At 35.2% G+C, this 17022-nt stretch overlaps 1 long non-coding RNA gene across 1 annotated transcript; it reads right to left on the reverse strand.

The window, feature by feature from the left end:
- Positions 1–13318: 13318 nt before the first annotated feature.
- Positions 13319–16205, reverse strand: LOC149774434 (uncharacterized). Its single transcript, XR_016416836.1, has 3 exons — positions 16126–16205; positions 15858–15909; positions 13319–14232 (listed from the first exon to the last, which is right to left on the reverse strand). It is a non-coding gene; the product is annotated as an uncharacterized LOC149774434 (long non-coding RNA).
- Positions 16206–17022: the final 817 nt, after the last annotated feature.

Consider the following 17022-nt stretch of genomic DNA (forward strand, 5'->3'; position numbering starts at 1 on the left):
AGGGGAATACAATATTAAATATTTATTTACAAGCCCATTTCCATATTATTCTATCCAACACTGTAGTTATCTACCATCCAATACTTAGGTTTCTACATTCTAACATTCAGTTATATACAGACCAGCACCGAGTCATCTAATATATCATATCCAGTTATCTACTATCTAGAATCACGTCCTGCTTGATCAAAACCTCATATTTACTATCCACCACGCCATTTGTAGTGAATAATTCTCAGACATCAAATATTCCAAACGACACCTGCTATCTAAATAGGCCGTTGGAGCGCTTAACAACCAAACACCTACTAGCCAAAGACTAGGGTGTACCTGCAGTGAATACTTCTCATACCCGGATATGATAGTATGACTAATGCTGCTGCTACAGAGATTATTCTTTATGAGGAGAATTCTTATCTTTTGTCGATAATCATTTCTGGCAGTAACACCTTCACTTCATTCTCCATCATTACCAACCAATGACGATCTCAGAGATAATCAAAAAGATCAACATTTCTCAAACTTTCATTGACCATATAGCCTATCACTACTAAGACACCAGTAACATCTACTGTCACTGCAACCACTACAGCAACCGAAGGAGGACGTTGGGCATGAAAAAACATTCACGAGTGTTGTAGTTCATGTTTAAACGTCCATGACTTTTTCAAACCAAATTTGTCTTACCATGGCCACTAAATCTCTTAGAAGCTACGCCCTACTTAAATGAATGACAAGTTAACCGAACATTGAATTACTATATTGTGTGAGTGTTTCTGCTTCAGTGTGGATTATCTTATCCATTACTGAACATAAACGAGAACAATTATACACTTTGTATTATTGTTTGCATACGCTCTTGTACACTGACTGTTAAAAACACATCACAAATGTTCATTGTATCTTCTATTTCCTCTCTGGTTGTTTAGAATCTCTTCGCGTGAATATATTCATCTTCTGCTGTTTGTTTTCTGCTTGTGTCGCGTTGAATTCCTTTGATGGCATGTGTTCTTCTTGTTTTCTACTTCAATATCCTTTTCCTTTTTGTTTTCCTTTTTAGTTTCGTGGAACACACTGGGGAAAAACGCCTTTTCTCATGACAAAAATAACATGAATATTTGCCTTTGTTTCTCTGTTCTATTTCTTACATTTTACTTTGATATTGTTGAGCCCAATGTCAATTCTTTTCTTACAAAATGCAGCTATCTTGAGTTTAATGTCTAATGAAGTAGTCAAAAAACTTGTTGAAGATGTATTTTGAATGTTTATTTGAATATCTCTGGAAGTAAATATGATCTGTTGTGACATTCCGATCTGTCCAGTTTGAAGTTGAACGCATTTCCTCTGAGCTATAATGTGTCACTGTGTGTATGGAGAGAAATGGGAGGGTAACATAGTCAAACAACACTTGGAGCAAACAATAATCCGACAACCCCTTGACAAAGAGATAACTCCATAGGATGACGTTCTCTCTAGCCTCTTTCACTAAGCGAAGATTAGATAGAGGTTCAGGCTAGAAATTATTAAGCGGACATTAGTAAACCTGATTCAGTAATATCTACACCACAAACCCTGTAGAGTCATCATCAAAAGGAAGGAAAGTTTCTCTGTAGCCTCTAACGCTAATTTGTACATTGTAGGTACTCGTAAATGACTTCGATGAGGTGTACTACTACTACTTATAATTACAAGCTAAATTTTGAAGAGTTCATGTCTCAAAATGCAGATGTCTTCACTACAGATTTACTCCAGTGAAGAATTGAAAGGACAGTGCCATGTTCAAGATCAGAATGGATTAATCGTGTCTATCACTGACGAAAGTTTGAAATTTCGTGTGTAGATCGAGTTTTGTATACCGGTGCAATTTTACTTATGTAGTTATTTACAAGACTAAAGGCATTCAACAATTGTACGTTGAGTTTGTCATGACTGGTGGAAAAGATACTCTTTATATGAGACACATTTGACCTCCGAAGGTCATCGAAGGACAACAAACTTTGGACAGTAGTTTAAATTTCCCAGCAACGAAATATTTCGGAGTCAAATAACCATCAAGATAGGATGTGCTTAGTTAGTGCCATGACAGAGGCTCGACTTTATGAAAAAGAATAACGCTACAGCAGAATTCAAACGATCATGGGAACACATTAGAAAATCTGAAGGAACCAAACAACAAAGGGAAGCAGAACTCCTAGGAATCCAACATTCACCATAAAAGGAATCAAACTCTTTTACGTGCAAGTAGAAAAAGTACAATTTAAAAATTGCATTCGGCCATGCCTATGATTAAGATCTCTAAATTTGGAATTATAGACCTAAAGGCTATATGTTACGTTTTGTCAGTACCGTAGTCGTGCTTCCGCATTTGACTGACGCTCTTGACTGCGGCCATGATGCTATATCAGCAGAGCAACGGGAAGGTTTGGATGCTTCCTACCCTGCGAAAAATAGTCAATTCTTCCGACCGTTTTGTCAGCAGAAATGCTAAGATATTATTGATCCGATATAAACATTGTACGACGTTTTTGTTGAAAAGTATGTAAACTATTTGTATTTCTTGCAGGTATTTATCAATTAAAGGAAAAATCTACCATTACCAAAGCTTGTGAATGTGTGTACCGACAGAGGTCATGCTCGAGAACAAATTAGTCGTTATATCATCCCAGTCTAAGCTGTCGGTTTGCCGTCAGTGTTCAGAAAAAAAACCGTTTGCCTTTGCTACAGTATCAGAAACGGACGACACGTCGGCATGATATGTTATAAACGGTGGCGAAAAGATGTGATACATGGATAATATTTAGAAAACCAATAGATAGTGTACAAATTATACAGATGTTTATTTCATGCTTTCTCCCACATCTTTCACTCATATTTTCCTCAAAGCTGCTTTCAAAGAACGGTAGAGATTCATAGAATGCATCACCGTGGAACACTTCAAGCATAATGAAGGAAGACGCACGATTGCATAGGTCATGGTGACTTATTTTGTGGGGAAAAGTTGCTCAACGTTCACTGTTGCAAAAGACAGACTGCTTCCAGCCGTTGCATTCAGCGCATCGACGATAAAATAAAGGAAATCTCGTTAAACATGTGGAAATCAGATATGAAGAATTGATCTTGCTGAATTACGAAGACATTGCAGTTTGCATCACTCGACGAATGTGGGAATGTTATTATTGCTGTTTACGTGGCAGCCAGTGCAAATGTAAAACTGTGCCCTGCATGGGAACTTTGGGAGACCGAGTTCCTTATAATTACATGTACATTGATCGCCCTGAAGGCTATCAGCTGCACATTAAACGTTTGCGAGCTAGGTGATTAATGAACATCCAGAAGACACAATGTTGTGCCAGTTGTAAACCGAACGCGACATAAATGGACAACTTCATGTCAGATTTGTTGTGGCAAATTTATTAACAGTAAATCGAAAGACATGACACTTTAATTTTCATCTTATTGAGGAAGAAATGTATAGTGTTTTATTCACTCTTAAAACGTTTAGAAATAGTCTATTGCTAATTGGATAAACAAAAGATTAACGACTTGAAGCAGGAACGTGAGTGTAAAGTCCTAGATTCGACGCATAGAAACAGGTAATAACTGGCTGGGTCAAAAACATCGAGTGTGACTGATATAATAAAACAATGAAAGGTTTGTTTTCACATGTAGATATATTTTGTTCTTGCACCAAGACAAAAATAATGTCAATGAAACATGCTTGCTTTTCGGTATAAAATGACTTTTGTCGTTGACGTAATCTCAGACTTCCAAACAAAACTTAAACATTATTACTGCATCTTCCGACTAAAAATCAGACCGTAATCTCTTTAACATTTGCAGACGGAATTCTTCGCATAGACGATGGTTCGTACCTGAGTCAAGTAAAGTACATCTCATCCTCTTTGAGGACATGTCAAGAGAAGAATGTAACGTGTTGTTTGCACTAAAATTATACCATTTTAAAACCACTACCATCTACATTATTCAAAGTTGAATTGAACAAAGTAAAGAATAAAACGCACCGCACATCAAGTCTCAATGAACAGTAGGTAAAGTTGTGGACTAATTCAATAGATAAATCTCAAGTGTAAGGTTTGGCAAACAATTAAGAACAATTAAGAAAGAAATACCGCTATCCCTTGAACGGTTGGGTATTTAGAAAACATAGATCTGTGACTGTTTAAGCTTCGTATACTCCTCCTCCTTTAGTTAATATAATCAAACCGATTAAAGACCCGTGTTTTCCAATCTGATGCACATAAAAACCCCACAAAATAAACACAAAAACACTACTCTAAAGAAATTTTATTCTGTCAACGTCTAGAAAAGAACGGTGTCTTTGACTAAGATACAGAAACTGTGGTTGGGATTATCATGACATCTTTTACCAAATGCAGGACTACGAAAATACAAATCGGTTAAAGGAAAAAGGTGCTCGTTCAACGGATACGATATCTTTAAAATTTATAGAATCATTGCTAAAGCGGCTACTACTTTGTTAGGATACGTTTCTGGAAGAGCGTCACGTTTGTACTCTTTGATCTTATGGAAAGAAAAAAGTAACGTTAGCTCCTTACAAACGGTAAATGGAACTCCATCAAGGCTATGTACGACAAATATTACACTTACCTGCTAAGTTAACCGAGATATCACATTTACAACAACCATTACGATCGTTTATGGATCGAACTGAGTTTAGAGAAGAATATCAACGGCATTGACCTATTGTGCAATGTCTTCAACTATTTCACCAGAAAGAATTAGACGAGATGATTAAACATTGTCTGAACTATTTCAAGACTGGCATGAAAACACAGAATAATTAAAACAAAAAGAGAAATAAATCAGAGAGGTGTTTAAAATTTCGTTTACTCTCTTTCCTACTTGTATACCGTATTTTACCCCTTCACATACTTTGAGGAGAGAAGAAATGAAAACATGGATCAATGAAATGATGGCAAGACCTTGAACTGCAGAAAAGAAAAAACCGATAACGGAGATATTACACGAAAATCTAGAAAAAGGGACAAAGATCATATGACTTCTGCTGCGATTGCTTGTTGGACATGTCAAGCATCGCAATCCAAAACAGTATAAAAACCCACGACGGGTTTCATGCTGTGGGTGACTTAAAGTGAACGACAGCAACAAGGATGAAATTTTATCTGGCATGTACTACAATCTGCTTATGCAGCTAACTACAGCGTTATATTAAACATTGTATTCTGCAGCTAAATCAAACCTATTTGACGAAATGGTCCCAGAAGATAAACGAAAGTAGCATGCATCGTTCACGATTGGTAAGACGATTCAGCGGACGTCATGCATTTAACTTCATACAAGTTAGGTCACAACTCGTTGTTTTGTGCCATTTATGTGTTTTAAATATGAGGTTAGGCAGTTTCTTTGACTTGTAAAACAAGATTTGAGCTAATAAGATCAGTAACAAATATGCCATTCAATAATGCTGCATCCCCTCCTCAGATCTGATTTCTCTATGACGTACAAAAACAAACATGTTGTGCTGTCTCAGAGCAGCGATTAAAAACGATGCTTTGAAACAAGTGTGGGCTTTTCTCTTCAGCAGTTTCACTGACTATAGTCTTTCCAATTCTACATTCAAAGACACTGATAGTAAGAACAAAACGCCACGAGAACTCTTCTTCGAGCAAAAACAAGCGTTTTCTGGAATTCTCCTCTTGGAAAATTGTTCTATGACATCGAGCGACTCATCGGGGAGCATAACATTGAATAACAACGTTTCTGTATTATTTCTGCATGATAGCTATACTGGTGTGTTTCAGAACGAACAAAAAATGTTGTTTTACGACTCAGTTACCACAAGCTATACGATGAGATCACGAAGTTCATTGGGTATTTGCTTTTGTTAGAAACTATTCATCAATCAACACTTAAATACCAGCCAGGACCAGACCACTTTTGTAGCAGAAATATCCAACGGTTAAGTCCAAAAACACTTCAACAAAATTATTATGGATATTATGAAGTTAAATAAGTAGCATCAGCAACTCCCCGATTAAATATCATCGACTTGAGAATTTATGCATTTGCTTAATATATTGTGGACAAGATTTCAGATAATTTCATTGACCAATTTGGCAAATTTTGGACTTCGAAGAGGAAAGGATGTCCATCACTTTTTAAAACGTTTGATTTCTATGTTGGATTACAACACGGACACAATTCATACATACGACATCAACAAAACGATCAATTTGGAAGCATTTCGCTATACTATCGAACTGAACAAGGACCCATTTGAATTTCATACTGATGTACTCTGAAATTATCGTGCACAACGTAATAGGAACCTTGCTATGATCCCAAGCGGAAAGACATTCTTTTAAAGTGGATTCTGTTATAGCTGAGTATGGTGAATGAGGAAACGCGCATCACATCAACAGCACATTTGAAATTCTCATTATCTGTAATTACCATCAGGAAGTGATATCTTGAACATAATGTGACTTTCTCTAAATGAAATGTATGTGCAAAGCTACATTTAAAAGAAATCTCTAGTGAAATCTATTGCACCCATCAAGTGTACCTAGGAGAAAGCAGACATCATTCACGTAGTTTCGGAGATATATTTAATCTTAAAACCGATTGTCACTTGAGGATAGCATGCTTTAGAAGGTGCAACCGATTTGGCAAGAAAAAGAATGTTTCAAACGTATTCATAAACCAAAGAGAGAGTCGTTTCCGATGCAAACACACTTCTTAGACACACATTGTTCACTTCATATTCCTATCTAAGTCATTAGATTTCCTCTTTGCCACAGCAGGAACAAGGCATAAAAGACATATTCAACCCTTCAGACCTCACATACACGACAAGAAATAGAATAGGAAAAACGAAACCGGTCCGAGATTTGTACTTTTCTGATTTCTAAAACTGATTCACCAAGTTGTTCGCAAATATTCCAAGATTGAACTCGTTAACGTTTCAGTGCCACTGAAAATGATGACGATGTATATATTCCAATAATCTGTTGTCCTGTCATATTTGATCACTTAAATTGATATCGAATTTGAAGTTAAAGAACAAACCGAAGATTGCACTGACGTGAATAACACTTACTCGTACATGAAAGTCAATGTTATCTATACGAGTGCTGCAGTCCGGTTGTTGATGCCAAAGTAGGTCCCGTCAACAATTGCACGTATTAATTGTTCGGCAAATTAATTTGTGCTTGCATAACAAACTAATCAGCAGCGACAAGGACATTTAACATCATTGAGATGGCCTGGAAATGTCTCTTGATATACGAAGAATCAGTGGTGTGGAAACCTGACATCTTGGATGCCTTCAACAACTTAGTGCAAATACAAGATGAATATTTGTATAATAGTAACTATGTCAACCTACAAAAGAGAATCAAACAGGGACCTAGTTTGGAAATAATGAATAGGTTAAACGTAGCCATTTGGTTGCTAGACAAGAATTTGTTGAATCGTATAGATGTATGTCTGTGACTGAGACAAGGCTCTCATTGATGAAGGAGGTTTACTCATGGGCCGTGCTAACGTCTTGCCTTAAGTGGGGAACGACGTTAGTCAAGTTTTCAGCAGAACGAGTGAAAGTTAAAACCTCTACCATTGTCTCTAGAGTCAAATACCCGGATTAAAATAGTATTATTTGATTAAACATATTTGTTTATTGGAAGCGTTAGCAGTGCTGCTGTCAACGAAACTGTTAGTAAAAATCCTTTAAATATGTCAAATTTGAACTTGACCAAGATATATGTTACCCGAATGACAAGACGATGTAAACCTAACTTTTAAAACTAAAGTTGCCCAGAAAAATTACTTGAGATCGTATTTAAATCTGCTTCAAACCACATGATAATTAGGAAACAAACTTACCAACGAAATTTCTTAAAATTATTATGCAGGAGGATATGATTAACGTCCAGATCAAGTCAGCGACGGAGCAAATGTCAGCCATATTTCTACAGTATAGGATTGAGATATGGAGGCAGAATAGCCCGATATTATGCCCACTGTCTTTGTCTCTAACAAGTTTGGGGTGAGGATCTATGGAACAAAGATGTTCTGCATTTCAAACCCGAACTAGGACGCATAGTCACTAAGAGTGGTGGCTAAGACAAGTAATATAAGCTCGCATTTTTCAGAGCCAGCCAATTACAAAGAACGCTAATATAGTGTACTAATCAACCATTGCCAGTCTATGTAATTTATGCTTTTGTAGATCTTCGTATTCCTCCAAAAGGGTTAAATCTTAAAATTGCAACTCAGTTTGATAGTAACTTGTAGTTTGCAAGTGTATTAGCATTCTTACCCTCGTTTGTGTGGTAGTGTATAACTTCATCTGATTCTTTTGCATTCCACCCTTGATATTAATAGGTGTAGAAGGTCGGTGTTAAATGTCACCAATGCCCCATATCAGCCACTTATATCCTTTATCACCACACATATCTACTTATAGTGAAAACAATGAAGCAGCCAGTATGCATCTTGACATAATTTATTATCTGATCAAGACTTATGTGATCTTATGAGTTATTGTCTTTTGAAAATCAATCAATTTACTAAACGTGTTTACAAATTTCAGGACTCTGATTTCTCAAAAGCATTTAGTTTGTAAAAACGAAATATTAGTGAGAACACGTACTTGCCTTAATACACTGTTTTCCATATGTCTTAAAATGATATCCTCATGACAATTTAAAGATAACTGAGGTAATTATCCCGTGTATTAATTGTATTTATGGATTTCTATTCATATTTGAAAGTTATAAAGTATTTGTTTCCATTTTATTAACATCTTAGAAGTTGGCATATACTGGTCGTTAATTTAATAGTGCATAATTCTATCTTATGTTCCTCTACTAAGCTTAAGGAATAATGTGGTTTAAGGAAAAGGAAACAATATTTCTTTTAGGAATATATGAATTGTAATGAACGTTTGAATATTTTTCGAATATTTCAATTGTGATATTCTATCGTTAGTTTTCAATCCCATTCATGTGTGACGTTGTACAGTAGAAAATCAACTATATTTCTTAATCCCCTATCGGTGTAGTTTAGTACTCTATAACACCATTTTTATATCTTAACCCTATGCATTACTTAGTCATATAGAAGTCCATTTGTACTTCTTAACCATATGTGTCAGTTAATTCATACTCAAGAACACCATTCGTATTTCTTAACTCCATGAATCAGTTCATTAATACTAAAGAACATCAATTATAATTCTTAACGCACACTTTGTATCAGATAATTAGTACTATAGGGCGATATTTTTACACATGAAATGCAATACTAGACATTAGAACATCTTTATAATGAGTCTGAAATCCATTTGCGGACACCGGCCAACGGGAAAACAACGCAGTTCCATTTTGCAAATAATTGCAAATATCTTTTCATTATATCAAAATATAAAGCAAACTTCAGTACGACAAACAATGAAATCAACTTTATCTACGTTATGCAATATAGAATCTATAGTATGTTATGATCGAGCCACACATAATTGCAGTACATTGTAAAACGTGCAGAGCAATACACATAATTTAAAAGTGTCACGTATTTTTGATACTATCATCGCGGTAGGTGAAGTAGACCCTTTCATTATGTGATATTAAAAGTGTATTAGGCATGGTCTGCAAATTGTTATAAATTGCGAGTCACAAAATACCTTGCGGACTGTAACACAATGCCATGATCTCTAGGCAATAGTGGCCGTTTTAACCGTTTTGGCATTACGGATACGAAACATATTGCTGTATTTACATTTATGTTTGCCTAGATGTCTGAACATGACATGAAATGTAAATAAAGCGACTTAGTTATGCTGTATAAAGGATAGAATTTATTTGAGAATGTTCAAAAGTACATATCTCTATGATACAGGGACAGCCTTGTACACTTTTAGTATCTATCGAGATTTAAATCTTTGAACCATAAATTTAATGTAGAGACCGGTTTATATTTTACTGCTTCAAGGTGTTTTTCAGTCTTTTGTTCCAGAAATAACTTACTCCTACTTGAGGACGATTACATTGCACTTTTGTCTGTATTGATTTTCGGCTTGTGGATAATTAGTCTTTGCAGATCAACATTGGGCATCTTTCCATCTTAGTAGCATTATATAATGATGTCATTATAGAATCCATATATTATTCACAGTATTGCATTGTTTATAGCCATCTATAATCTACTCCACGGATGAGAACTGACAATCATAATAAAAATATTGCGTTTCAAAATATGTAATTTTGTCCTTAATTTGTACTAAAGGCCTGATGTCTAAATTACTGAAATGAAAATATTGAAGCTTAATAAGACTGAGGAATCATTATACACGCATCTCGAAATACCGACGTATGAAATAGTTTAGGCTCACGTTTGACTGCGTATGTTCAATGTAGCCCTAAATCATATTTTAATGATGTTTCAGCGAATGCATATATCATAAGGGTTCTTCATACAACAGAAAACATCAAGTAAGTTGTATCAGCGTTCAAGATACATGAATGAAGTGTGCGGTTGTGTGCGAAAGTGTAAAAATGTTTACAAGGGGAAGAAATTCATATTCCCTTTCCCGCTAATAAGTATCAACATATTTTTCATATTAGTTCATCTATTCTAAATCATTCTTCAACGGTTCTTGATGACTTCGGCTTGATTGCAACTGATTCTATTTACATCTAGTCGTAGCAAAAGGCTCGACGAGATGGAATTCATGGTTTTTGCAGAGAGTAAACACATATGTGCCGATCGTCTTTTTCATTTTGTCGATAAGGGGATTGTATAAATATGCGTTGGAAACCAGTGCGTTGAAATAAGCAATAGAACAGTTTGACGAAATACAGCTGCAAGGCCAATTTGCATCTAAGGATGGGGTGATTAGAAAGCCTTTCTCCAAGATTCTATGAGTTACTAGCAATGATCGGCAATCATATTACCGATTTCTGGGAGAACCCTCTTTCGCGACTGCCTCGATTATACCAAGCTCAGTTTCAACATTATCAGCTTAAGTCAGAGCAGAAGAAGGCACAACGCTATTTCCAGTTCGGCAAATAAACCAGACAATACAAAACGAAAATGAAAGCGCAAGAGATTCAGATGGAGGATCTGGCCGGATGCTCGAAAAGAAAAGCAGATAAAGCGACGTCTGCTCTTCTCGGAATTATCAGATTAATCGGTCGTTGATAGCTCCTGGGAATGCCGTCTGTTGGGTGGACTGAAACCGCGTGATGCTTGTCATTACAATATCTGTCCTTTTGCTGAGCCTTCCTTCGCTCTCACGTTAGTAAGAAAGCTAGGTATTCAGCATAGAAACCTGAGGCTGCAAGACACATCGCGGTAGCGATCACGACTACTGTCATTTTACTTGTGTCGTGTATTCTTTAGCTTTTATAGCTTCTTCACTTTTGTCTTCTTGCTGAATTTTGTTGTTGTTGCGCTTGCCGCATGCGAGTCAAAACCTACCTCCTCATGCTTTGTTGGCTTGTGTTTGTGGTGCGTCGTTTAGCACTTGTGCGTGTATCCTTATCGAATTAAAATCAACACTGGTACCTATCACCATATTGTCGTCCACTTTAAGAAGTTTGTTGTTATACCCCTCAAAGAGAGCAACTGTAACGTCCATGTCAGATAGGAATATTAAAGCCCTACACAACGATGTAATATGTCTTGCTTTTGGTCTATTATAACAATGACATGTACTTTTTAATCTGAATCGTGTCGAGTTATAGTGGAATATGATTTAACTGTAAATTACTGTTCATCATGTTTTAGATTGAATGTGTTTTTTGAACCACTTCATCAAGTTGAGGTTTATCAGGATAAGCATTTCTGGATGATTAAGATCTTATCCTATTTTATCGATACAACTGAAGGCGATATGTTTGTAAACTGTTCAATGACATACATATTCTTTGAACTGACATAGTTTTATAGTTTATACTATATGGGTTGAATTTGTAATATGTCTGATTTAAACAAACTGAAACATTGATTTACAAAATATTGCATGGTCTCGGTAAGCCCCAAACCTGTCACACAATTTTATAGAACTAAAATGTCTTGTCCAATCAGTAATGTACAGTATATACTTATTAATAATTGCAACTTTTATGTGTAATTTAAACTTTATTTTGCTTCACGTGAAGTTGAACAGTCGAAAAAATTTGGGTTATATCATATCTTTTCTTATCGCACACTTTCACTCTTTATAGGACCTTTTTAGAGATTTCTCTAATATATATATATATGCGTGTGCCTGTGTGTGATCCAAATTCATGTGTAATATACGTCAATATCTGACATTGGTGTTACAAAGCTAGTCACTTTACTGTAAGTTGATGATATTGCAATAGTTGCTAGCACGTGTATTCACAGCTATTTAAACATCTGAATTAAGACTGCGTTAGATGGAAAGTTCCAGTGAAAATTTCGTAGATGAAGATTGTGATATTATGAAAAGTGGTTGATACCTATACATATGTTGTCATGGTGAGACAAAACTAAAAGAAAGTAAGCTTTGTATACTATTTTAGCATTTTCTCACCATACAAAGTTTACATGCATTGGTATTGTTCTTCCTTTTCGTGGATCATTTGAATAAGGACAGCATATGTCAGCTAGACTCGATAAATGTTTTAGAGAGGGTAAAGTCTACGTGTGTGCGAAATTATTGCTCTATATGCTTGTCAGTCTTCTAATACAGTTATGGCTAATTCCTTCCGAAGATTAAGTATTTTCAATAATATCATTGTAATGATGTTTTCTTCACTTTCTGTTACTTACTCATAGTTCAGTCGGGCTGATGGAAATATATAAAAGTTTGCTCAGTCTGTGCATTCAAAGTGCTTTTATTTGTGCGTTTATTTCGCTTTTTTCCAGAACAACAGCTACAATGTTTTTTTACATTAAAAGGACTTAGGGATATGTTTTAAGAACTTTTAATGTCATTGGCACCATATTTAGAAAATGTTATATGCAGTATATAGTTTCATTAAGAATATGCTATAAATATAACGGACATTAATGACACTTTTCCATATCATTGTCAATAGCTGTTTTTGGTATTTTCCATCTTTTCCAATGCCTTTATTCATTTCATGATGGTTTACCAGCACATTAGTTGCGTATCTGAAGAGGCATATTTCCATCAGTTTGTCAGATATAATCAGACCCTCTTTACAAAGTAAGATATACTTGAACTGGTGTAAGGAAGCTATCATTGTAATAGTGAATATTTGTAGAGTTCAGGAAACAATAATTCATGTCTACGGAGTAACAAACGACATGAAATATCGACACCATTGCCATGTATTTATTGTGAGCGGAAATAAATCGAGAGGGAATCCATTTCAATATTTTATTCAAATATACCGTGCCTGTAATAGCAGACGGTGTACACATTCGGTATGTCACATTATTACAGAGGGAAAATATTTGTCGACTTAAGAAAACCATTAGTTAGTTGTTAATCTTTCTAAAATAAAACAGAATTTGATTATGTCAGAGAGAGAGAGAGAGAGAGAGAGGTAATGCAAACAGTAAGGTTAAACATTTACTAAATGTAGTCAATTTCATATGTTTTGATATAATACACTATGGGTTGCCAAAGCCAGCGATAACAAGTAAACAATTCGTTTTTATCATAGGTAAACTATACAATTCATAGACGTAAAAGAAATACCAGGTGATTACATTATTTAGCCAGAGGATGTGACTTGTAATCTACTCCTATTTGAAATACCATTAATTGTTGGTATACAATAAAATATCCTTTCTCTGTTGCTATCATTTGCAGTTATTCATCAAAAAGCTATACTGCTTGTATGCTGTTGACTTATCTTGTTAATATCTTCAGAAAAAAAATTAAATCGTTTATTACAATTTCAAGTCTTCTTGATTTTCCTGATTTAGACATTTTAGTAAGATGTATTTTTATATTTAGTTCGTAAGAAATATTATTTTATGGAATAAAGAGACTAAAACGTTCCACTGGAGGACCGTGCCATTGGACAGTGTATTTCTACTTCAGCATGATAAACACTAGAGGCATAATAAATAACATGATGAGATGTCCATCTCCGGTGACTACAGATATGGTGCCATTCTTTCCTGAAGGATTACCTGGAACTGTCGTACCTGGTGCCATCGTAGCACTTGTTCGAGGAGGTGAAATTCCAGATATGATTAACTGTGTACCAGCCCTGGTAATTTCTGAATCGAATCACAATTAAAGGTACATAAAATTATATTAAGACATTTGGCATTATCATCATCATTGATTTCTTAATATAAAAGTATGCTTGTCATTTCAGGGATATATATTTTTAATTTAACGCATTGGTTTACATTGCAGAATCGTGTCATCCGCTATAATAGGTTATATGAAATACATTTCAGTGAAATTCGAGCAAAGTCATACATATGTATTATTTGACAATGTTTGCAAGATGAAATGAACAGGTAACACGACGGAGATATATGCTGAAATACAGGGGCAAGGTAAGAGCAGTCAACATTTCTGTTACGAATTACGGATGGGAGGGAGCCAAAAGTAATACCCTCTTTCTCACGGCTATTAGATGGACAAGCTAAATACTATACGTGGGTGTTGTTCCACTGCGCATTTAGAAGAAGCGCCGTGGACATTGACATTCGTGGAATTTGATTGGTCATTTGCGATTTCACAAGTTATTAATCACGTTTCTCTAGTTTACGTTTTTCCATGTCTTACGATGTCAACGAGACTTACTATATACTAGAAATAAGGTACAAACCGCAACAGCAAGGACATGTAGGCTGTATCCTATGCTTATGGTATGCAATGGGGATCACATTTCGCAAGACTTTTTCTTCGTTTTAGGCGTCGAGAGAAAGCTATATTCAGCTCAATTTCTCAGATGATGTTTTATGTGCACTGCGAAAACTTCGTATAAACTTTGGACAGTACGGCTCATCAGTGGCATAAGTAGATCACAATTGCATGCCCATCTTATTACATGGACTTTGCAAAGATTTTGCCTTATGCAACAGAATAATGGATTTGAAACATATAGAATTCCGTGCAATTCGTTTTGAATGAATATGGCTGCGTAAGCAATGGTAATTCTTTTTCGCTTCTTTTATTTATTAATTTGTGTGTTTCATTGATACAGAAAAATGTATTTACATGCTAACAATACCCCCCCCCCAAAAAAAAAAAAATAAAACGGCCAAGTCACACCAAATACTTCTAAAAATAATTATATCAACTCCCTCGCTGGGCGCTCAGCATGAAGAGGTTAGTGTTGAGACTAACAGCCGGCTGTCAGGATAATGTGTTTGCGGCGTGATACACCAGTACTAGACATTACTATAAACTGCCACACTGCAAACATCGTAACGATGAGACTGAATAATTGTTAACGCTATGTTCAAAATCCATTATTAATCAAGGTTTCTGTTGAAATCATTTAGTTGATAGCCTGACGTCTACTACAAGTTATCTCTACTTCGAAACCTGTATAAAATAATTCATTGTTGCCTTCATTTGTACGTATCAAGCTCATTTCATATTCTTCTGTATAAACACATAGCATCTGGTTTGCCTATTTATTTATTGCTTCAAAACGTATGGCTGCAGTCTAGCAACATTTATGATCAGCCTTAGTATAGTACAATATGCATAGCTTTATAATATGTTCAGGGGTGTATCGCTCAGTCTAGAAGCCGAATTAGGGGTAGGGGAAGAATGCCTCATCTTATACAAGCAATGACAACATGGGTTATTTCCTTTATCTTTAAAATTGTCTTATCAAAGTAAACCATGTCCTAAGCGATGATCGCAGAATAAAACTTACCATTGAATATGAAGAGAATTGCAAGAGTACAGAACATCAGAGACATTCTCCTCTGAAAGAGAGAGAATTGGAAATTTTTGATAAAAATATTTGTACAGAATGTAACCTGGGTGAATTAAATCTTACTTCAATATCGCAGTGTCTTCCTTAAACTGGAACATGAAGTGTTACGAAATATTAAAGAAATATATAGATAAACTGAAAGAATTATGACTAAATATTACATAGTTACAAAGAAAAACATTGAAGGACATCTCTTGTACCTTACCAGGGAAGCAAGTTGTCCAAATTAAACAATCAAGTCCACACTTAAAAACAAACACAATCTTCAATGATTATCTCGCAATTGACAACAAGTGGACACATCTCTAGTTTATATGATCTTATACGTTGTCATAGGTACGATAAAACATGTAACACAGACGTGCTGGGATCAAATAGACATGATTAAATCTATTTACAATACTTACCCAAATAATTTCCCGTGAACAGAACCTAGGAGCTTGAATAAAATAAACTTTAAAAGAGTAAAAGAAAGTAAAGTTTAGAATAGAATTTTAAAATTAACACACATACTAAAAGTTATTGCCTGATTTTCCTTTAATTATTTAAATTTCAAGAACTAATTTATGTAAACAGCAATGTAGCATTAAATGTTTACACGGCTGTCATGGGTCATTACTTCTGCTGAAAACGTTTGTATACCAAATAAACACAATTTAGCAGCTTAAACGAAATGAGGGTTCTGCTGGACACTGTACGTAAACAAAATCTATTCGGAGTCGAACTGGAGCTCATGTCAATTGTTTAGCTTGTTTACTGAAAGTTTAAACCGTTTAACACCTAACGATTTATCACGATTGTATTAATTAAAGTGTTGTGATAATAGATAAGTAATAAGTACTTTTACGAGTTTGCCATCGCCAGCAATAAAACTAACACATACTGTTACTGAACAGTCCTAAATTCAATGGACCAACGTATTTCTCTTTTTATATCAGCGAAATTGAACGAATGTCTGCAACAACTTTTTTTTAGGTCAAAATGAAAGATGCTTAACAATTGTTAGTGATATTTAGATGCTTTAAAACATAGATTTAATAATAAATCATTAGACGATGCATGAAGTCTTAAAAGTTACGAACGATGAGATCTGGATGGACCG

Source organism: Sinohyriopsis cumingii, unplaced genomic scaffold, assembly GCF_028554795.1.
Source record: "Sinohyriopsis cumingii isolate HCF-2022 unplaced genomic scaffold, ASM2855479v2 utg000229l, whole genome shotgun sequence".
Taxonomy (NCBI): Eukaryota; Metazoa; Mollusca; class Bivalvia; order Unionida; family Unionidae; genus Sinohyriopsis; species Sinohyriopsis cumingii.